Source organism: Trachypithecus francoisi, unplaced genomic scaffold, assembly GCF_009764315.1.
Source record: "Trachypithecus francoisi isolate TF-2019V2 unplaced genomic scaffold, Tfra_2.0 Lachesis_group4, whole genome shotgun sequence".
Taxonomy (NCBI): domain Eukaryota; kingdom Metazoa; phylum Chordata; class Mammalia; order Primates; family Cercopithecidae; genus Trachypithecus; species Trachypithecus francoisi.
This window is the reverse complement of record NW_022681469.1, coordinates 57541662-57566190: the sequence shown is the minus strand read 5'-3', so window position 1 is coordinate 57566190 and position 24529 is coordinate 57541662. Positions and strand designations below refer to the sequence as shown.

Sequence of the window (24529 nt, the reverse complement as noted above, 5' to 3'; positions counted from 1 at the left end):
ATGAAATCAAACTAGCTTCTAGGGAAATAAAACTATTGTACATTATGACTCAATTATTTTTATTTTATTTTATTTTTTTATTTTTTTTGAGGCGGAGTCTCGCTCTGTCGCCCGGACTGGAGTGCAGTGGCCAGATCTCAGCTCACTGCAAGCTCCGCCTCCCGGGTTCACGCCATTCTCCTGCCTCAGGCGCCCGAGTAGCTGGGACTACAGGCGCCCGCCACCTCGCCCAGCTAGTTTTTGTATTTTTAGTAGAGATGGGGTTTCACCGTGTTAGCCAGGATGGTCTCGATCTCCTGACCTCGTGATTCGCCCGTCTCGGCCTCCCAAAGTGCTGGGATTACAGGCTTGAGCCACCGTGCCCGGACAATTATTTCTAAACTTTAGAAATATACATACATTCCAAAAACAAACTGAAAGATAACCCAAATTATTAAAAGCCATTATTTAAAATTATTTAATTATTTAATTAAATATTTAACATATTGAATATATTTAATTTATTTAACACTTAAAATTCCACTATTTAAAGTGGAAAGTTTCTAAGTTTCTGCAATGGGCACATATTAATTTCATAACACAGGAAAAGGAATCTTAGAATACGCACTCAGGTATTACATTAAATAATTCAAGTACAGTTGAAGGTATGAAGTCATTATATGGAAAACATCTATAGAAACAATAACAATGGCAAAGCCAAGACAGGAGAGTTATAGCCAATATAATTGCAGTTACCCCTCCCAATATCAAAACATCCTCAGCAAACACAAATAATCCTATCTATACATAAACAAAGGGCATTTTTTGGGATATCACTTCTGTCCTTAACCCACACACCTGTCTTGCTCTCACCTCTCAGCCTTTCAACCTACCTTTCCACTTGTTGGCAGAGCTTATCCTTTTTGAAAATCCAATCTTTTTTTATTTTTCCTTTAATTGAGATAGGGTCTCACTATGTTGCTGAGGTTGGTCTCGAACTCCTGGGCTCAAGCAATCCTCCTGCCTCGGCCTCTCAAAATGCTGGGATTGCAGGCATAAGCCACCATGCCCAGCCCAAAATCCAACCTTAAATGCCCCCATTAAACTTCCTGTAGTCATGTTAAATGGCAGAGCTATGATAAAGTGGGATGCCTACAAACTCAGGAGACCTAGGTTCAAGATTATGCTCTACAACCTTGATAACTGACAAATTTTCAGATCTCCAGTTGCAGCTGTAAAATGGAGTTCATGCAAAGATTAAATAGAGGCCGGGCGCGGAGGCTCAAGCCTGTAATCCCAGCACTTTGGGAGGCTGAGATGGGTGGATCATGAGGTCAGGAGATCGAGAACATCCTGGCTAACATGGTGAAACCCCGTCTCTACTAAAAAAATTCAAAAAACTAGCCGGGCGAGGTGGCTGGCGCCTGTAGTCCCAACTACTCGGGAGACTGAGGCAGGAGAATGGCGTAAACCCGGGAGGCGGAGCTTGCAATGAGCTGAGATCCGGCCACTGCACTCCAGCCTGGGCGACAGAGCGAGACTCCGTCTCAAAAAAAAAAAAAAAAGATTAAATAGAAAATACATACCGAAGCAGTTTGTAAAGATATAAGCCTTCCAAATGTAGAATATCATGTCTATTTACCTATAATATTCGTACCCATAATCCCAAAGAAAGAAATTTTGGCCATAATTCAGACCACTGTATATAGAATCAAATCTGCCACTAATGTATCATAGTATGTTCCTTTTAAAAAGTCACCTCTAGGCCAGGCGCAGTGGCTCACGCCTGTAATCCCAGCACTTTGGGAGGCCAAGGCAGGTGGATCACCTGAGGTCAGGAGTTCGACACCAGCCTGGCCAACATAGTGAAACCCCATCTCTACTAAAAATATAAAACATTAGCTGGGCATGGTGGCGGGTGCCTTTAATCCCAGCTACTTGGGAGGCTGAGGCAGGAGAATCGCTGGAACCCAGGTGGCAGAGGTTGCAAGTGAGCCAAGATGGTGCCACGGCACTCCAGCCTGGGCAACAGAGTGAGACTCCATCTCAAAAAAAATGAAAAAGAAAAAGAAAAAGCCACTTCTAGATCTTTACATACAGAAGTGATTATGATGGAAAACAGTGCCCTGGCATCACTGTTTACTATAATACATTACTCCTAACAAGACTAGAATTCTTATTCAGTTTTTATTCATTTCTTTCTGTGACCAAGAATTTGTATGGTTTTATCCTTCACAGTCTAATCTCAGACTCGGAAAACATTCGTAACTGACCTTATCATCATAATTCTCAGAATAAAAGTAAGAACTCTGCCACCATAAAAGCAAGAAACTATCTGTTTGAAAAGTCAAACTAAATATAAGGGTTACACATTTTATTTAAAAATAAAAAGAGGAATTATGACAATGTGTTACGGGCAAAAGAATACACAAACAGATCAATGGAACAAAATAGCGAGTCCAGAAATACATCCACTTAAATACAAGCAATTTATCTTTGACAAAGGAGCAAATGCTATATAATGAAGATATAATGAAGATAAAAGTCTTTTCAATAAACAGTACTGGAACAACTGGGAGAGGTGGTATGTGCTAGAAAATAACACAGAAGAAAATCTAGATGACTAGGGATTTTGGCAATGACTTTTTGGATTCAGCACCAAAGGCACAATAGATTAAAAAAAGAATTGATAAGCTGGATTTCATTAAAATTAAAATTTTCTGTTCTGCAAAAGACACAGTCAAGAGACTAAAAAGAAGCCACAGACTATAAGAAAATACTTGGTAAAGATGAATCTGATAAAGGGTTATTATCCAAAAAAAGATAACTCTTAAAACTCAATAATAAGAAAACAAACAATTAAAAATGGACCAGGTCGGGCACAGCAGCTCAAGCCTGTAACACCAGCACTTTGGAAGGCTGAGGCAGGCAGATTGCTAGAGCCCAGGAGTTTAAGACCAGCTTGGGCAACATGATGAAACCCCGTCTCTACTAAAAGTACAAAAATTAACTGGGCGCGGTGATGCATGCCTGTAGCCCCAGCTACTCGGGAGGCTGAGGTGGGAGGTTTAGGTGAGAGGGTGAGGTGGTAGGATCACTTGAGTCCAGGAGGCAGAGGTTGCAGGGAGCCGAGATCATGCCACTGCACTCAAGCCTGGATGAACAAGTGAGACTCTGTCTCAAAAAAAAAAAAAAGACCAAAGACCTTAACAGACACCTCACCAAAGAAGATACACAGATAGCAAATAAGCATATGACAAGATGCACCACACCTCATGTCATCAGGGAAACACAAATAAAAACAACGAGATACCACTATACACCTATTAGAATGACCAAAATCCAGAACATTGACAACATCAAATGCTGACAAAACTACAGAACAACAGGAACTCTCATCTGCTGCTGGTGGGAATGTAAAATGGTACAGCCACTCTGGAAGGCTGTTTAGCAGTTTATTACAAAACTAAATATATTCTTATCATATGTTCCAGCAATCACAGGCTTTGGTATTTATCTAAAGGAGCTGAAAACTTATGTCTACACAAAAATCTGTACCACAATAATTACAGCAGGTTTACTCATAATTGGCAAAACTTGGGAGCAACCATAATGTCCTTTAGGTAGCACATTCAGACAATGGAATATTCTTCAGCACTAAAAAGAAGTGAGCTATCAAGCCATGCAAAGACATGGAGGAAATGTAAACACATACTAAGTAAAAGAAGCAGTGTGAAAAGGCTACATAATGTATGCTTCTAACCATATGACATTCTGGAAAAGGCAAAACTATGGAGACTTTAAATAAAAAGATCAGTGGTTGCCAGGGTATAGAGGGGAGGAGGGATGAATACAGGCAGAACACAGAGGATTTTTAGGACATTTAAAATATTCCGTATATAATTATGGTGGATACATGTCATTACACGTTTGTCCAAACCCATGAAAATTTATAACACCAAGAGTGACTCCTAATGTACACGATAGACTTTGGGTGGTAATGATGTGTTAATGTAGGTTCATCAGTTGTAACAAATGTACCACTCTGGTAGGGGATGTTAATAATGGGGAAGGCCAAGGCGGGCAGATCACGAGGTCAGGAGATCGAGACCATCCTGGCTAAAACGGTGAAACCCTGTCTCCACTAAAAATACAAAAAATTAGGAGGCATGGTGGTGGGTGCCTGTAGTCCCAGCTACTTGGGAGGCTGAGGCAGGAGTAAGGCATGAACCCGGGAGGCGGAGCTTGCAGTGAGCCGAGATCGCGCCACTGCACTCCAGCCCGGGCGACAGAGCAAGACTCCGTATCAAAAAATAAATAAATAAATAAAAAACAATGGGGAAGGCTATGCACGGTGTTGGCGGAGAGGGTATATGAGAAGTCTGTACCTTCTGCTCAATTTTGCTATGAACCTAAAGCTGCTCTAAAACATGAGGTCAACTTTTTAAGGCATAAATAAGTAAATACAAAGGGGAGTGGGGGGAACAGATGCAAACAGATCTATGATATAGTTTAAACCCAAACGGCCAAAGGAATCTAAGAATGGAAGAAAGAAGAAGGAATAGATGGCTAGGTTACTATCAACCCTGAACAAAAAGGAAATTATATATGTGGAAAAATGAACATGGGCTAAACACATACCTTTTAAACACATATAAAGTATGTGTTTAGCCCACACATAAAGGTTAAGATATAAAAAGAAACTCATTAAAATAATTTTGTTTGTTTTTTTGAGACGGGGTCTTGCTCTGTCACACAGGCTGGAGTGCAGTGGCATGACCACAGCTCACTGCAGCCTTGACTTCCCAGGCTCAAGCAATCCTCCTACCTAAGCCCCTCAAGTAGCTGGGACAATAGGTGCACGCCATCACACCCAGCTAATTTTTTAATTTTTAGTAGAGACAGGGTCTCACTGTGTTGCCCAGGCTGGTCTCAAACTCCTGTGCTCAAGCTCTCCACCTACCTCAGCCTCCCAAAGTGCTGAGATTATAGCGGTGAACCACTGTGCCCAGCCTAAAATAATTTTAAACAAAACATAAATGGGATCTTCAGAAATACGGTGAACTTACAATTTAGCAGTATAAGCCACATATGCTTCAGTGTAATATGTATCTCATTCACCTAATACACTTCTATTAAGCATGTATGGATTTAGGAAATAAAGATGAATAATAATACTGCACTAAGAATCTTACAGTCAACAAATGCCAGTTGATTCTTATTGTAACCACCACTTTGGAACACCAGTTCTTAGCAACAAAATAATCTCATCTGGTTTCAATAAAATTCACTAGTCTCTATGAGGGCTCCCAAGGTGAGTCAGTAGTGGACACTGCCTTCACTTCTGTTCTGACCTTGCAGCTATGGGGTCCCCAGAAACCTTGAAGAAATCCCTGTTTACCACCTCCTTCCAACTGCAGCCATACAGACCTCAAAATCAGGGCAGAAAATCAGATTAAAGAAAGCTAATAACTCTTACATGGAATAAATAAGAATTCCACACACAAAAACACCACAATGGAAGCTGCAAAACAGCTAAAGACAGAGAGAAGACTATAAAAGAAGTGAAAGGAAAAAGCAGACTACATTTAAAACAGCAAAAGCCTACTGACTTCTCAACAGCCACAAGCCAGCAGAATATTTTCAATATGCTAAAAAAAAAATAAATAAGTGGCACCATCAAAATGGCAGAGCAGAAGCCATCTGGCTTCACTCTTCCCCACAGAAAACCAAAAGCAAATATCCAGGATCAAGACTATCGCTAGCAATATCCCAGAACTCAAACCTGAGGTGCAGATGATCCCCAGGGCTACAGGGAAATTTAAAACTCCAAACAGATGGTAAGAGAAACCAACTTCTCTGATTCCCCTCCCCAGATCTGCGAGGCACCCCATGGAAAAATCCCCCAAGACTCAAAGTTTTACATTAGAAAACGTAAGAATGAGGCAGACAGCCAGCTTCTTTACCATCTTGGGTTCTCCTGCAGGAAAACCATTCCTGCCTTAATCCACAAGAAGCATTGCAAGTGCCTGTAGGGAGAAAAAGCCCTGATGGCAGCTGGAGACAGTCCAGGAAACTCTGCAGTTTATCTCAGCCAAAAAATTAGGCCAAATCAGGGTGGCTGTTGAGCAGCACCACACCACAGGAGGCAAGCTCCACGGGTCTTCTGGGCCTGAACCTGCAGCCAGCCCTCCCTCACGGCAGGAATATCCTCTGTAGGATCAACTCCCCCCCCCCCCCCCCCCCGCCCGCCGCGCCCCCTACCGCCCGCGGCGCCTCCACCCCGTCTTTGGGGATAGGCAGTCCTCTGAACCTTTGCCCCAAATAAGGCGAACTTGGGCTTACTGCGACATCTAGTGCTGAAAAGGAGGCAGCAACATGGAATTAAGGGGATTCGACAGGCAACCGCACAAAACCACTAAGCAAATAAACTCTGTAAGGACCAAAACAAGCCAGACGCCAGACACTGAAGACCAGAATACATAACTAATCCTTCAATGCAAAGCCACAGACATAAGACCACAAGACACAACAGCAAACAGGCAGCCATCACCTCCCCAAAGCAAGGAGCCAGTGACCAACCCTAACAAAACAGCAACATGTGAGCTCTCAGATCAAAACTTCAAAACAGCAGTTTTAAGGAAACTCAGACAACTCCAAGATAACATAGATAAGCAATTTAGGAATTTATCAGAGAAATTTAACAAAGATATTGAAATAATGAAAAAAAAAAGAAATCCTGGAACTGGGAAATGCATTTGCTGCAATGAAAAATTCACAAGCTCTCAAAAGTAGAAAGGATAAAGCAGAAGAATCAGTTGAACTTAAGGACTAATTATTTGAAAATACACAGAAGAGAAAAAAGAACAAAAAGGAGCAAAGCATGGCTACAAGATATAGCGAATAACCTCAAAACAAACATAAGACTAGTTTCAAGAAGTGGAGAAAGAAGGGGCAGTAAGCTTGTTTTAAAAAATATTCCTTTTCAATTGTGTTTGCAGCCACCGCCACACCACTGTCTCTCTCTAAGGCCGGCACCACCTCTAGCTCACTGAGCTCCAGCCTAAGGAGAAGGTGGGTAAGTAAGGAGGCCTCTATACCATAGTTCCTACAAAGCTGACTGCCCGCAAATCGACCAGTGTGGTAAAGCAGCCAGGAGGTCGCTCACAAGAGTGCGCCCTCTACTGGAAGGGTAAAGACGCATCATCATCACAGGCCTGGTATTACGTGAAATTACACGTTACCAGAAGTCCACTGAACAACTCATTCACAAACTTCCCTTCCAGTGTCTAGTGCAACAAATTGCTCAGGGCTTTAAAACAGATCTATGCTTCCAGAGCGCAGTTACTGGTGCTTTGCAGGAGGCAAGTGAGGCTTAACTGGTTGGCCCTTTTTGAAGACACCAACCTGTGTGCTATCCATGCAAAACATGTAACAATTATGCCAAAAGGGACGGGCGCGGTGGCTCACGCCTGTAATCCCAGCACTTTGGGAGGCCAAGGCGGGCAGATCATCTGAGGTCAGGAGTTCCAGACCAGCCTGGTGAACATGATGAAACCCCATTTCTCTAAAAATACAAAAAATTAGCCAGGCATAGTGGCACATGCCTGTAATCCCAGCTACTCAAGAGGCTGAGGCAGGAGAATCACTTGAACCTGGAAGGTGGAGGTTACAGTGAGCTGCGATCATGCCACTGCACTCCAGTGTGGGCAACAAGAGCAAAACTCCATCTCAAAAGAAAGAAAAAAAAACACAATTATGCCAAAAGACATCCAGCTAGCACACCACTAATACGTGGATGTATTATCCTTTTTCACACTGCTATAAAGAACTACCTGAGAGAGAAAAAAAGTTTAACTGACTCACAGTTCTGCATGGTTTGAAAGGCCTCAGGAAACCCACTATCGTGGCAGGAGGAGGAGAAGCAAGCACCTTCTTCACAAGGTGGTAGGAGAGACAGAGTGAGGGGGGAACTGCCAGACACTTTTAAAGCATTAGATCTCGTGAGAGAACTCACTCACTATCACAAGAACAGCATGGGGGAAAACTGCCGCCATGATCCAATCACCTCCCACCAGGTCCCTCCCTCAACAGGTGTGGATTACAATTCAACATGAGATTTGTGTGGGGATACAGAGCCAAACCATATTGGTGGGGAATATGCTCAAGAATCCAGTATGATGGCAAACACTTCATTCTCCCAAAAGGAAAAAATTATCTTCTTCCCATTACTGGTGCTGTGAACGTTAGATTTTTTTCCCCCCTCATGGGGTCAAAAGGTGCCTAAGTATGTGATTGTGAATGGAAAAACAGGTGACAGAAATCAGATAATGGCAGTTTTTCCATTTTCATTTGTGTGTGAATTTTTAATATAAATGCAGGGATGTAAAGCATTAATGCAAGTCAAAATGTTTCAGTGAACGAGTTTCAGCAGTTCAACTTTATAATTATAAAGAAACCTGTTAAATTTTTTCTGAAAAAAAAATAAATAAAACGTAATCCCAGAAAACCTTCCAAACCTGGAGAAAGATATGTGTCCAGACACAGGAAGGTCAGAGATCACCAAACATATTCCACCAAAATAAGACTACCCCAAGGCATGTCAAATTATCAGAGAAAAAAGGACAAAGATAGGATTTTACAAAGCAGTAAGTGAAAAGAAGCAAGTATCATATAAAGAGCTCGGATTAGCCTGACAATAAACTTCTCAACAACTATACATGGAGGAAGTAGGACAACATATTCAGAAGCTCTTCAATCTAAAACAAAGGGGTGCTAACATACAAAAAGAAAAATTGAAGGTACAAAACTCATGGGTAAAAGTACACACATTCAGAATACCCTAACCCTGTAACTGTGGTGTATAATCCACTCATATTTTTGGCATCAAGTATAATAGGTAAATGGGCAGGACGCATGCAGTAGCTTACGCCTGTATCCCCACACTTGGGAAGGTCGAAGTGGGCACACTGCTTGAGGTCAGGAGTTCCAGATCATCCTGGCCAACATGGTGAAACACCATTTTTACTAAAAATACAAAAACTAGCCAGGCACAGTGACGCGTGCCTGTAATCCCAGCTACTTGGGAGGCTGAGGCAGGAGAATCGCTTGAACCCAGGAGACCGAGTTTGCAGTGAGCAGAGATCGCATCACTGCACTCCAGCCCGGGCAACAGAGTGGGTGAGACTCCATCTCAAAAAAAAAAAAAAAATAGATAAATCTATCAGAAATAACCATGGCAACCTGTTAAGAGATGGGAAATATGAAAAGATCGACATTAAGAGAAGAAAAGTCAAAATGTGATGGAAATTGACTTAAAGAGGTTTTGTTTGTTTGTTTAAGTTTTTCCTTGGTTTCTTTCTGATCAAAGTTAGTTGACATCTGTTTAAAATAACTTGTGGTCGGGCACAGTGGCTCACACCTGTAATCCTAGCACTCTGGGAGGCCTAGGCGGGTAGACCACCTGAGGTCAGGAGTTCCAGACCAGCCTACCTAACATGGAGAAACCACGTCTCTAACAAAAATACAAAATTAGCCAGGCGTGGTGGCAAATGCCTATAATCCCAGATACTCAGGAGGCTGAGGCAGGAGAATCACTTGAACCCAGGAGGCAGAGGTTGTGGTGAGCCGAGATCACACCATTGCACTCCGGTCTGGGTAACAAGAGCGAAACTCCATTTCAAAAAAATAAAAACAAAAAAACCTTGTTATTTCTAGAGGATATTTTTGCAAGCCCCACAGTAACCACAAAGCAAAAACTATCGTAGATACCCTTAAAAAAAGGCAATGAATTAAAACACACTACTAGAGAAAAGTCACTTAAACACAAAAGGAAAACAGGAAGAAAGAAGACAGAACCAGAAAACAAGTCCTTATCTATTGATAAAAATACTGAATAAAAATAGACTAAACTATCCAATTAAAAGACATAAATTGTTGGGAGGCCAAGACGAGTGGAACGCTTGAGCCCAGGAGTTTGAGACCAGCTCGGCAACATAGCGAGACTGCCATCTCTACAAAAAATACAAAAATCAGCCAGGCCAGGTGGTACATGCCTGTAGTCCCAGCCACTCGGTAGGCTGAGGTGGGAGGACCACCCAAGCCCCAGAGGCATAGGTTACAGTGAGCCGAGATGGCACCACTGCACTCCAGCCTGAGTGACATGGTGAAACCCCATCTCAAAAAAAAAAAGAAAAGAAAAGAAAAGAAAAAATTAGCCAGGCATGGTGGTGTGCACCTGTAGTCTCAGTTACCTGAGAGGCTGAGGTAGGGGGACCACTTGAGCCTAGGAAGTTGGAGCTGCAGTGAGCCATGACCACATCACTGCACTCCAGCCTGGGTGACAGAGACCCTATCTCAAAAAAATGGGGCGGGGGCGGGGGGTGGGGGGCGGGCAGCAAATGATCTAGATAGGCATTTTTCAAAAAACATACAAATGGCCAACAGGTACATGAAAAAAGAATCAACACCACTAATCATCAGGAAAATGCAAATTAAAACCATGAGATATAGTCTCACCCAAGTTAGAATGGCTTTTACCAAAAACACACACATAAAAAACATGCTGGCAAGGATGCAGAAAAAGGAGAACACTTGTACACTGTTGGTGGAAATGCAAACTAGTTCAACCAATGTGGAAATCAGTATGAAGGTTCCTCAAAAAACTAAAAATAGAACTACCATATGATCCAGCAATCCTACTGCTGAGAACCTACCCAAAAGAAAGGAAATCAGTGTTATCAAAGAAATACCTGCGCTTCCATGTTTACTGTACTATTTACAATAGCCAAGATAGAGAATCAACCTAAGGTTTCATCAACGAATGAATGGATAAAAAAATGTGGTACATATACACAATGGATTATTATTCAGCCTAAAAAGAGAAGGAAATCTCATCACTGGCAGCAATGTGGATGGAACTGGAGGTCACTATGTTAAATGAAATAAAGCAGGCACAGAAATTCTGCATGTTCTCACTCATATGTATAAGAACTTAAAAAGTGGATCTAATGAAGGTCGAGAGTCGGTAAGTGGTTACCAGAGGCTAGGAACAGCAGGAGGAAGGGAAGGATGAAGAGAGGATGATTAATAGGTACAAAATACAGTTACAAGAGCCAGGCTCACACACATGTAATCCCAGCTACTCAGGAGGCTGATGTATGAGAATCACTTGAGGCCAGGAGTTTGAGAACAGCCTGGGCAACATAACAACATCTGCATCTCTTAAAAAAAAAAAAAAAATTGGGTTTTTTTCTTTTTTAACTAGTTGGGCATGATGGCACATGCCTACACACCAAAAAACCCAGGTGGATCCCCTGAGTCCACGAGTTCAAGAATGAAGCGAGCTATGAACCCCGCACTGCAACTCCAGCTTGGCTGACAGAGTAAGACCCAATCTCTAAAAAAATAAAAATAAACCCCATGGGAGGATCACTTGACCGTAGGAATTCGAGGCTGCAATGAGCTATAGCCATGCCATTACATTCCAGACTAGGTGACAGAGTAAGACCCTGTCTCTAAAGTAAATATCAAAAAATAAGCCTGAGAAACAAAGCAAGATACTGTCTCTACAAAAACCTTTAAAAAAAAAAAAATTACCCAGGCATGGTGGTACACACCTGTAGTTCTAGCTACTCAGGGGGCTGCAGTGAACTATGATAGTGTCAAGGCACTTCTGCCTGGGTGACAGAGCAAGACCCTATCTCTAAAAGAAAAACTAGAATAAATATGTCAACAATCCATTTACCTGGAATCTTCAGAATTATCTACCAGATAACAGAAGACTGCCATTTTTTAACTATTCTCATGACTTTTTAAAATGTACTACATACTTCCTAGCTTCCTAAAATATAAGAAATATATCTTAATTATGACAAAAATTTTAACTATCATCATTCTCATACTGATGACCTCAAAAATAGAAAAAAAAATTTTAAATTATTCAAAATGAAAAATTTTTTGTTGAGTCTCATTTCATTTTATTCTATCTCTTAATTCTCAGATGTCATTTGTCACTACAGGAAAGAGAGGTAACAGTTCTAACTTTTGGCAATCACCTAAAGGACAATTCTTATCTTTTCTGTGCTAAGAAACTAAACAAGGTCCATTAGTACTATACTGTATAGTAATTGGGTTATCTATATGTATTACAGGAAATTTCACACTGTATTCTGGTTACAAACATCTGTCTTACCATCCTCCTCCCCACCCACGTAAATTCCATGAGTAGAGAAGGCTTTCCTTCAATAAATGCTTGTTTTATGCATGAAACAGGTTCTGTGATAAAGTGAGAAATTACTGCATTATTTTCTACAGTAAATCAATGACTTTCTCTTTCATAAGGTGCTCTTGGTTCATCTTCATTAATCCTTCCTTCTTTTCCTTTGCCATGCTACACCACAGAAGGAAATTCTTAGTCCTTAAAGTCTTCCAAGAATAGTTTCTCATATTTAGTCCCCTTATCTAACTGGCCTAGTCATTTTTTACAGTAAGTTCTATGACTGAATGAAACTACGCTTCCCTAACATTAAGGATCCACAATTTTTCTGAGTGTAAGTATAGGACAAACAATTTTCCCCAAAAGATAATGGGTTAATTTCCTTCTTAAGCAGAGCTTTTTTCTTTTTAAATGGACAAATACAAATTGTACATATTTACGGTGTACATGGTGTTTTGATGTATGAATACGTTGTAAAATGGTTAAATCAAGCTACTTAACAAATATATGCATTACTTCACATAACTTTTTTACTTTTTTTTTATTGTAAGTTCTAGGGTACGTGTGCACAACGTGCAGGTTTGTTACATATGTATACATGTGCTATGTTGGTGTGCTGCACTCATTAACTCATCATTTACATTAGGTATATCTCCTAATGTTATCCCTCCCCCCCCCAACCCCACAACAGGCCCCAGTGTGTGATGTTCCCCTTCCTGTTAAGTGTTCTCATTGTTCAGTTCCCACCTATGAGTGTGAACATGCAGTGCTTGTTTTTTCTCCTTGCGATATTTTGCTGAGAATGATGGTTTCCAGCTTCATCCATGTCCCTACAAAGGACATGAACTCATCCATTTTTATGGCTGCATAGTATTCCACGGTGTATATGTGCCACATTTTCTAAATCCAAACTATCACTGTTGGACATTTGGGTTGGTTCCAAGTCTTTGTTATTGTGAATAGTGCTGCAATAAACATACGTGTGCATGTGTCTTTACAACAGCATGATGTATAATCCTTTGGGTATATACCCAGTAATGGGATTGCTGGGTCAAATGGTATTTCTAGTTCTAGATCCCTGAGGAATCGCCACACTGTCTTTCACAATGGTTGAACTAGTTTACAGTCCCACCAACAGTGTAAAAGTGTTCCTATTTCTCCACATCCTCTCCGGCACCTGTTGTTTCCTGACTTTTTAATGATCGCCATTCTAACTCGTGTGAGATGGTATCCCATTGTGGTTTTGATTTGCATTTCTCTGATGGCCAGTGATGATGAGCATTTTTTTCATGTGTCTGTTGGCTGCATAAATGCCTTCTTTTGAGAAATGTCTGTTCATATCCTTTGCCCACTTGTTGATGGGGCTGTTTTTTTCTTGTAAATTTGAGTTCTTTGTAGATTCTGGGTATTAGCCCTTTGTTAAATTAGGTATTGATGGAACGTAACTTAAAATAATAAGAGCTATTTATGACAGACCCACAGCCAATATCATACTGAATGGGCAAAAACTGGAAGCATTCCCTTTGAAAACTGGCACAAGACAGGGATGCCCTCTCTCACCACTCCTATTCAACAGTGTTGGAAGTTCTGGCCAGGGTAATCAGGCAGGAGAAAGAAATAAAGGGTATTCAATTAGGAAAAGAGGAAGTCAAATTGTCCCTGTTTGCAGATGACAAGATTGTATATCTAGAAAACTCCATTGTCTCAGCCCAAAATCTCCTTAAGCTGATAAGCAACTTCAGCAAAGTCTCAGGATACAAAATCAGCATGCAAAAATCGTAAACATTCTTATACACCAATAACAGACAAACAGAGAGCCAAATCATGAGTGAACTCCCATTCACAATTGCTTCAAACAATAAAATACCTAGGAATCCAACTTACAAGGGATGTGAAGGACCTCTTCAAGGAGAACTACAAACCACTGCTCGATAAAATAAAAGAGGATACAAACAAATGGAAGAATATTCCATGCTCATGGAGGGGAAGAATCAGTATTGTGAAAATGGCCATACTGCCCAAGGTAATTTATAGATTCAATGCCATCCCCATCAAGCTACCAATGACTTTCTTCACAGAATTGGAAAAAATTACTTTAAAGTTCATATGGAACCAAAACACAGCCCGCATTGCCAAGTAAATCCTAAGCCAAATGAACAAAGCTGGAGGCATCACGCTACCTGACTTCAAACCATACTACAAAGCATACAGTAACCAAAACAGCACGGTACTGGTGCCAAAACAGAGATGTAGACCAAAGGAACAGAACAGAGGCCTCAGAAATAATACCACACATCTACAACTATCTGATCTTTGACAAACCTGACAAAAACAAGCAATGGGGAAAGGATTCCCTATTTAATAAATGGTGCTGGGAAAACTGGCTAGCCATATGTAGAAAGCTGAAGCTGGATCCCTTCCTTATGCCTTATACAAAAATTAATTCAATTCAGGTGCGGTGGCTCACGCCTGTAATCCCAGCACTTTGGGAGGCCGAGACAGGCGGATCACGAGGCCAGGAGATCGAGACCATCCTGGTCAACATGGTGAAAACCCATCTCTACTAAAAATACAAAAAATTAGTCAGGTGTGGTGGCGGGCGCCTGTAGTCCCAGCTACTCAGGAGGCTGAGGCAGGAGAATGGCGTGAACCCAGGAGGTGAAGCTTGCAGTGAGCGGAGACGGCGCCACTGTACTCCAGCCTGGGCGAAAGAGTGAGACTCCGTCTCAAAAAAAAAAAAAATTAATTCAAGATGAATTAAAGACTTAAATGTTAGACCTAAAACCATAAAAACCCTAAAAGAAAACCTAGGCAATACCATTCAGGACATAGGCATGGGCAAGGACTTCATGTCGAAAACACCAAAAGCAATGGCAACAAAAGCCAAAATTGACAAAAGGGATCTAATTAAACTAAAGAGCTTCTGCACAGCAAAAGAAACTACCATCAGAGTGAACAGGCAACCTACAGAATGGGAGAAAATGTTTGCATACTTATCTTTTTGTATGTGGTGAGAACACTTCAAATTTACTTAGCAATTTTCACATCTGTAACGTATTAACTGTAGTCACCATGACATACAATAGATCTCTTGAACTTATTTCTCCTAACTGAAATTGTGTATCCTTTGAACGTCTCCCCAATCCCCCAGCATCTGGTAACCACTATTTTACACTTTTTCTATGAGTTTGACTCATTTATACCTCACATATAAATGAGATTATAAGGCATTTGTCTTTCTGTGTCTGGTTTATTTCATTTTGTACAATATCCTCCAGATTCATCCATGTTGTTGCAAATGAAATGACAGGATTTCCTTGTTTTTTTTCGTTTTTGTTTTTTAAGGTTACACAATAATTTACTGAGAGCCTCCTCTCCCTGCCCTTGCAGTCTATAGGCCACTTCTTCCGCTCACAGATTTTGTGTGTTAGTCCCTGGAACATAGCTGGGGTTAGGGGCACCGCGTGCTGCCATGAGACCCATAATGTGGCTCTGTCTTCCTCAGACTGAAGAACACAGCTGGTAGATCCAGCTCCTCATATAGTGCCTTCACTGAGTCTACCTTCTTGGCCTCCTTCTCCTGTAATTCTCCTTCAGGATCTGGTAACTGTTCTGGAGTGGCCTGTTGCAGACACTGAACCACCAGCCAGCTGCACTTGTTGTCCTGGATGTCAGTGTCAACTCTGCCAGTTACACTGGGGTCCCCCCAAAGAGGTCAAGGTAATCATCTTGAATCTGAAAGAACTCTCCCATCTCCAGCAGGATCTTCCTGGCATTGGTGTGTTCCTTCTTGTCATCGATGCCCACCATATACATGACTGCAGCTATAGGAATCAATTGTACTTGACAATAGACTTGTACCTCTTTTCAGTGAATCTGCCAAGATCCACCCTGCCATGGCGGGGCGGGGGGGGCTGTGATAAGGTCCAGCGTCTGCCCAATCTCAGTCTGACAGAAACTCTGCAGGAAGAGCTTGATCAGGTTCAGGTAATAGGGCTGCTCCAGGCAACAGAGCATGTATCTCTATTGAACTTATTTCTCCTAATTGAAATTGTGGTAGACACAGCAGGCGGTAGATACATGCTTCCAGAAGCACAGCATCATTGATGGCATCCAAATCTATGCTTGGCTTCTGATACCAGCCGATCTGCCCCTGGCAGGTGAGTGAGGATGAATCCATGATGTCATCTGACACCAGGAAGAAAGCTTGCAGTAGTTCTACACACCAGCTCACAGTCAGGGCCCACTCGAGACTATCAGCATCCTGTTTCCCTGGTTCCATCAGCTCCTGGAATGCTACCAGCACCATTAAACCCTGGTGATACTTGCCTCCAATGGCACTGTACTCCAGGACCTCCTCGAATCGGGCAATAGCACTCCTATCTCTGGGTGCCCCATCTCATTCTCAGTCAGTACCCTGACAATCCGGGAGAAGTGCTGAATGAAATCCTACGTTTCTTGGGCATAAACATCTGATTTCTGGTCTCCATTCAGTCTGAGGGAGAAGCAAAGTGCTCTGTTCCTGGATGTGGGTTCCTGCTTGCTGGATTTCCTTCTTTCTTAAGGCTGAATAATATATCCACAGTGCATATATATCAACATTTTATTTATCCATGCATCTCTTGATGGAAACTTAGCTTGACTCCGTATCTTGGCTATTGTGAATAATGCTGTAATGAACGTGGGAGCATAGTAATTTCCTTTCTTTTAAGTATATACTCAGCAGTAGGACTGCTGGATCACACTGTAGTTCTATTTTTAATTTTCTGAGGAATCGCTATATTGTTTTCCATAGGAGCTGTACTAATTTCCATTCCTAACAGTGTACAAGGGTTCCCTTTCTCCACATCTTCACCATCTGTAGAGCTTTGTTTAAGCAAAAAAATAGCTTTTACAATATCAAAAAAACTTTAAAAATTAAATTTTAAAAATTGAAAAATAAAGGAACAAAGGACGTAAAACAGCAAGTTTCAAAGAATGCTAATGTTAAAAAAAAATGGAAAAAATTTCAACCTTACCAGTAGTACTCAAAGAGATACAAATTAGAGCAGTAGGAAACCATTTTTCACCTATCAAATTGACTATTTAAAAAAAAAAAAGAGAGAGAATAACGAATGCTGCAGCGCAAAGGTAAAGTAAAATAGGCACTTCTACACAATGAGTTTAAAGACAGTCTTATTGGAGGGCAATTTAACAATATGTAGAACAAACTTTAAAACAGATCAGTCCTTTGATTCCATAATTCCGCTGCTATAATTTAATAAAAAGGAGGCAAACCTGCACAAATACAGTTGCCCATCATCCATGGGGGATTAGTTCCAGGACACCCCCATAAATACCTAAATCCACACACCAAAATTTGTGGATGCTCAAGTCACTTATAAAAAATTACATAGTATTTGCATATACAACCTATGTACATTCTCCCACACACTTTAAATCATCTCTTGATTACTTATAAAACCTAATATAATGTAAATACTATGTAAATAATTGTTAGACTGCATTGTTTAATTTATATCATTTTTATTGTTGTATTGTTATTTTTCATTGCTTTTTTCCAAATACTTTTGATCTACGGTTGGTTGAACACACAGATGCAGAACCCACAGATGAAGAGGGCCAACTGTACCAGCTAGCTATACAAGGGTCCTCATTCCCCATTATTTACAATAGTAACTGAAAATAACTTTTAAAAAAAAATTTTGTTTTTGAGACAGGGTCTCACTCTGTCACCCAGGCTGGAGTACAGTGGCACCAACATGGCTCAGTGCAGTCTTGACTTGCCCAACTCAAGTGATCCTCCCACCTCAGTTTCCCAAGTAGCTGGAACCACAGGCACAGGCCACAATGCCAGGCTAGTTTTTTGTATTTTTTGTAGAGACGGGGTTTCACCATGTTGCCCTGACTGGTCTCGAACTCTGTCCACCTCCATGTCCCAAAGTGCTGGAATTACAGATGTGAGCCATCACACCTGGCCAATAACTTAAATTTTAATTATGGAGAATTGATTAAAGTTGGGTATACTCATACAATGAAAAATTATGAAGTCATTAATGTTTAAAGTAAGAGTCAAAATCTATAAAAGGATCCCAAGACTATCATATATACATGTGTGTGAATACATGTATATACACATAAATGCACATATTACATGTATGCATATATGTGTTTGCACATATATACACACATACACAGACACACACACACACGCACACACACATACAGCTATCTTAAGGAAAACTGACTCAAAGTTTATAAAAAGAGTTAAACTTCCCAGTCCTCCCACACCAAATAGTTGAGATTATTTCACTCTCATCCCTTAAGGAAAACACTGAACTTCCATTTCTGAAGAAACTAAATAGGCTTCAAGACTCAGGCATCCCAGGTAAGGCAAAGGATGTATCTAAAAACAAGCTGACTGTACTTTCCTAAAACGCTTAAACTGAATTAAATTTAGAAAGGAGATATGGAAAATTAAAAATATAATAGCAAAACTGAAAAACTTAATTAAAATGTTAGAATATAAAGGCGAGATAATCTCCCAAAAACCTGAACAAAAGGCAAAAAAAGTAGAAAACAGCAAAATAAGGTGACCTAAAAGGATCTATTCAGGAGATCCAGTATCAAATTAACTGAAATTTCGGGGCGTGGGGGAGGGTAGTTCAGAATTTTAAAGGGAAGAAAAATATTAAATAAATAATACAATAAATTTTCCCAAAAAAGATCAGTCTCCCAAACGAAAGTTTTCATAAGAGATGAGTACAAAGAATGGAATCCACCACCATGGTCCCCTCCTCACACACACACTACACACACAATTATGAAATTTCAGTATACTGGGATAAATAAAAGATCCTAAAACCCTCTAGAGGAAAGGAAAAAATACACAGATCACATAAAAGATCAGGTAACTATGGAAATGAACTCTTCAACCGTAACAGTACACAGATGCTAGAAAGCAATACAGCAATGCCTTCAAAATTGCAAGTGAAAATAATTTTTAATCTACAATTTTATAATCTGCCAAACTATCAATCAAGTATGCAGGACAGCATATTCAGACAAGCAAAAATTTTTTAAAAATTACCACACATGCATGCTGTCACAGGAAGTTATTTGAGGGTGTGCTCAAGTAAATTAAGGAGTAGTAAACAAAAGAGGACGATGTGAGATCGGGGGACCCAGTATAAAAGAACAGATGAGAATGTATTAAAATAAACACTGTGCAGATGGCTCAGCAGATAACTAGTTCAGGCTGAAGTACAAGAATGGAGCACTTAAAAACAAGACCTCCGGAAACAAAGGGGGACCCGGCAAATTATCTCTTATCACAGAACACAGAGAATAGAGTAGAAAATGAAGCAACAGATACAAAAGTAAACGAAAAAGAGAGGCAATTTTTAACTACACAAAAATGAAGAAAGCCATATAAAAAGGATCTCTCCCTGATCTGCATTAAACAGCATTTGCAGAGTCATTATAAGCACTGATTATTGTTTTAACTAAGGTATGTGGAATTATTAAAAAGGAAAGAAGCTAGGTTATTAAAGTGGTCATTCTGGCCAGGATCAGTAGCTTACACCTATAATCCAAACACTCGGGGAGGCTGAGGAAGGAGGTTTACTTGATGCCAGCAGGGCAAGACCAGCCTGGGGAAAAACATGAGGCCTTGTCTCTACAGAAAAAAAAAAAAAAAATCTGTTTTTTAATTAGCTTAGCATGGTGGCACAGGCCTGTAATCACTGCTACTAACTGAGCCACTGCACTCTAACCTGGGTGACAAAGCAAGTCTGTCTTGAAAAATAATACTAAAAATAAAAAATAAATAATAAAAGTGGTAATTCTTATCTAACATAACAAGAATGCACTATATGTCTAACTAAAGAAAAGTAGTATGAGCATTTTATTCAGAAATTTGTAATTAAAAGCAGACGGGGGACTGAGTGTGATGGCTCACACCTGTAATCCCAGCACTTCGGGAGGCCGAGGCACGACAGATCACCTGAGGTCCGGAGTTCGAGAGCAGCCTCACCAATATGGAGAAACCCTGTCTCTACTAAAAATATAAAACTAGCTGGACGTGGTGGCACATGTCTGTAATCCCAGCTACTCGGGAGGCTGAGGCAGGAGAATCGCTTGAACCCAGGAGGCGGAGGTTACAGTAAGCCGAGAGAGCGCCCTGCACTCCAGCCTGGGCAACAAGAGTGAAACTCCGTCTCAAAAAAAAAAAAAAAGATGATGGCCAGGCATGGCGGCTCACACCTATAATCCCACCACTTTGGGAGGCCGAGGCGGGTGGATCAAGAAGTCAAGAGATTAAGACCATCCTGGCCAACATTGTGAAACCTCATCTGTATTACAAATACAAAAATTAGCCCAGGCACAGTGGCTCACACCTGTAATCCCAGCATTTTGGGAGGCCAAGGTGGGAGAATCACTTGAACCCAGGAATGCGGAGGATGCAGTGAGAGGAGATTGCACTACTGCACTCCAACCTGGGCAACAAGAGCGAGACTTTGTCTCAAAGAAAACAAACAAACAAACGAAAAAATTAGCTGGGCGTCGTGGCACGCGCCTAGAAGCTGAGGCAAGAGAATAGCTTGAACCCAAGAGGCGGAAGTTGCGGTGAGCCTAGATCGCGCCACTGCACTCCAGCCTGGGCGACAGAGCGAGACTCTGTCTCAAAAAAAAAAAAAAAGCAGATGGGAAACTAAACTAGCTGAGGACCATGAATAGAGAAACCTAGGGACACTTCTTACTATAAAATTTTCAATATTTTTAAATTAAATTTTATTTTTAAAATTTACAGTTATTGTCTTCCTCCCTAAAACCCTAAACTCCAATCTAATCATGAGAACAACATCAGACAAATCCCAGTTGGGAGACGTTCCACAAAATACCTAACTAGTACACCTCAAACAATCAAGGTCATCAAAAGCGATGGAAGTCTGAGATACTGTCTCAGCCAAAAGAAGTCTAAGGAGACCTGATGATTAAATGTAATACAGTATCCTGGATGGGATCCTTGAACAAGACGAAATACTAAGGAAATTCTGAATAAAGTATGGACTTTAGTTAATAATAATGCATCACTACTGTTTCATTAACTATGATAAATGTGCTAAATAAATGTAAGATGTTAATAATGGTGTATGGGAATTCCGTACTACCTTTGCAACTTTTCTGTAAATCTAAAACTACTCTCAAATGAAACGCTTACTAAAAAACTTATAAAGGCAAAATTTAATTAGAAATACAGAGATACACATGTATATGTATGTGTGTATAAATTTAACTATAACAGAAGCGCTCCAAGACACACTGTTAACTAATAAAAAAAGCAGGTTTACAGAAAAAGGCATATAGATAGTATATTTAGGTTTTTAAATATAAACTACATAATCTTGGCCAGGCACAGTGGCTCATGCCTGTAATCCCAGCACTTTGGGAGGCCAAGGCAGGTGGATCACCTGAGGTCGGGAATTCGTGACCAACCTGACCAACATGGAGAAACCCTGTCTCTACTAAAAATACAAAATAAGCCGGGCATGGTGGTGCATGCCTGTAATCCCAGCTACTTGGGAGGCTGAGGCAGGAGAATTGCTTGAACCCAGGAGGCAGAGGTTGCAGTAAGCCAAGATCGCGCCACTGCACTCCAGCCTGGGCAACAAGGGCGCAACTCCATTTCAAAAAATAACATAACATAACATAACATAACATAACATAACATAACATAAAATAGTAAACTGTATAATCTCTTCTGTGTGTGTGTTTATATATGTACATGTGTAAATGCACAGAAAAAGATGTGAAAGAATAAACACTTAAAAGGGCTTACCCCTGGCCGGGCATGATGGCTCACACCTGTAATCCCAGCACTTTGGGAGGCCGAGGCAGGTGGATCACCTGAGATCAGGAGTTCAAGACCAGCCTGGCCAACATGGTGAAACCCCGTTTATACTAAAAATAGAAAAAAAAACTTAGCCATGCATGGTGAAGCATGCCTATAATCCCAGCTACTAGGGAGGCTGAAGCAGGAGAATCAATTGGACCCAGGTGGCGGAGGTTGCAGTGAGCCGAGATTATGTCACTACACTCCAACTTGGGCCACAAGTGGGAAACTCCATCTCAAAAAAAAAAAAAAAAAAAAAGGGCGGGCGCCGTGGCTCAAGCCTGTAATCCCAGCACTTTGGGAGGCCGAGGCGGGCAGATCACGCGGTCAGGAGATCGAGACCATCCTGGCCAATGTGGTGAAACCCTGTCTCTACTAAAAAATACAAAAAACGAGCCGGGGGAGGTGGCAGGCGCCTGTAGTCCCAGCTACTCAGGAGGCTGAGGCAGGAGAATGGCGTAAACCCGGGAGGCGGAGCTTGCAGTGAGCTGAGATCCCGCCCCTGCACTCCAGCCTGGGCCACAGAGCGAGACTCTGTCTCAAAAAAAAAAAAAAAAAAAAAGCTGGGGGGCTTATCCCTAGGGAAGAAAGAAAAGGAACTTCTGGTTTTTATTTCATTTACTTCCTAAATTATTTGAAACTTCTACAACAGAAAGGGATTCACGGCCGGGCGCAGTGGCTCACACCTGTAATCCCAGCACTCTGGGAGGCGAAGGTGTGTGGATCACCGGAGGTCGGGAGTTCGAGAACAGCCTGGCCAAGATGGTGAAACTCCATTTGTATTAAAAATACAAAAACTTAGCCAGGCGTGGTGCTGCGCACCTATAATCCCAGCTATTCGGGAGGCTGGGGCAGGAGAATCGATTGGACCCAGGAGGTGAAGGTTGCAGTGAGCCGAGATTGCGTCACTCCAGCTTGGGCCGCAAGAGCGAAACTCCGTCTCAAAAAAAAAAAAAAAATGAGGGGCTTATCCCTAGCGAAGAAAGACAAGAAACTTCTGGGTTTTATTGTATTTACTTCCTAAATTTATCTGAAACTTCTACAATAGAAAGGGATTCATGGCCAGGCACAGTGGCCCATGCCTGTAATCCCAGCACTTTGGGAGGCCAAGGTGGGTGGATCATCTGAAGTCGGGAGTTCGAGACCAGCCTGGCCAACATGATGAAAATCCATCTCTACTAAAAATACAAAAATTAGCTGGGTGTGGTGATGCACGTCTGTAATCCCAGCTACTCAGGAGGCTGAGGCAGGAGAATCACTTGAACCCAGGAGGCAGAGGTTGCAGTGAACCGAGATCACACCACTGTACTCCTGCCTGGATGACAGAGCGAGACTCTCAAAAAAAAAAGAAAAAGAAAGGGATTCATATATTATATATCATTTGTATAATCAAGTTGGTAGCCTAAATCTCCTTCCTGAAAGAACTGATAATTATGTTCAGACACATACTTTTTTAAAGATTTAGAATCACTCACAGTATATTTAGGAGACACAAGAAAAAAACATTTCAACGTAAAACACTGAATATATAACATAATATATATTCACATAAACACATTTTTTAAATGTTTCCAAAGGTCTCCCTCCATTACAACTGTTCAAGTGCTGTTCCACCTCACTTCATATTCATTATCTCAATGTTATGTTATAGTTAATTAAGAGGAGAAAAAAAGGAGAAAATTAGAAATAATTATGGGCCGGCGCAGAGGCTCATGCCTGTAATCCTAGCACTTTGGGAGGCCAAGGTGGGAGGACAGCTTGAGCCCAGAAATTCAAGACCAGCCTGGGCAACACAGAGAGACCCTGTCCCTAAAAAAAAAAAAAAAAAAAAAAAAAAGTTTTTTTGAGACAGCGTTTCATACTTGTGTCCCGGCCTGGAGTGCAGTGGTGGCACAATCTCGGCTCACTGCAACCTCCACCTCCCAGGTTAAAGCGATTCTCTTGCCTGAGCCTCCCAAGTAGCTGGGATTACAGGCACACACCACCATGTCCAGCTAATTTTTGTATTTTCAGTAGAGATTGGGTTTCACCATGCTAGCCAGGCTGGTCTTGAACTCCTGACCTCATGATCCTCCCACCTCGGCCTCCTAAAGTGCTAGGATTACAGGTATGAGCCACCACACCCGGCCAAAAAACTTTTTTTTTATTAACTAGGCATGGTGGTACATGCCTGCAGTCCCAGCTACTCAGGAGGCTGAAGTAGGAGGATCGCTTAAACCCAGCAGGTGACGGCTGCAGTGAGCTGTGATCATGCCACTGCACTCCAGTCTGGGCAAAGAGACCCTATCTCAAACAATTAAAATTAGTGGTTGGGCGCGGTGGTTCACGCCTGTAATTGCAGCACTTTGGGAGGCCAAGACAGGTGGATCACGAGGTCAGGAGATCGAGACCATCCTGGCTAACACGGTGAAACCCTATCTCTACTAAAAATACAAAAA

The 24529-nt window shown here is 41.4% G+C and overlaps 1 protein-coding gene and 1 pseudogene across 2 annotated transcripts in view; both read right to left on the bottom strand.

Moving 5' to 3' along the window:
- RSBN1L (round spermatid basic protein 1 like) overlaps nt 1–24529 on the bottom strand; it is a 102098-nt gene that overhangs the window by 51749 nt on the left and 25820 nt on the right. The gene's annotated exons all lie outside the window — the stretch shown is intronic.
- Nucleotides 15250–16890, bottom strand: LOC117073580 (annotated as a pseudogene).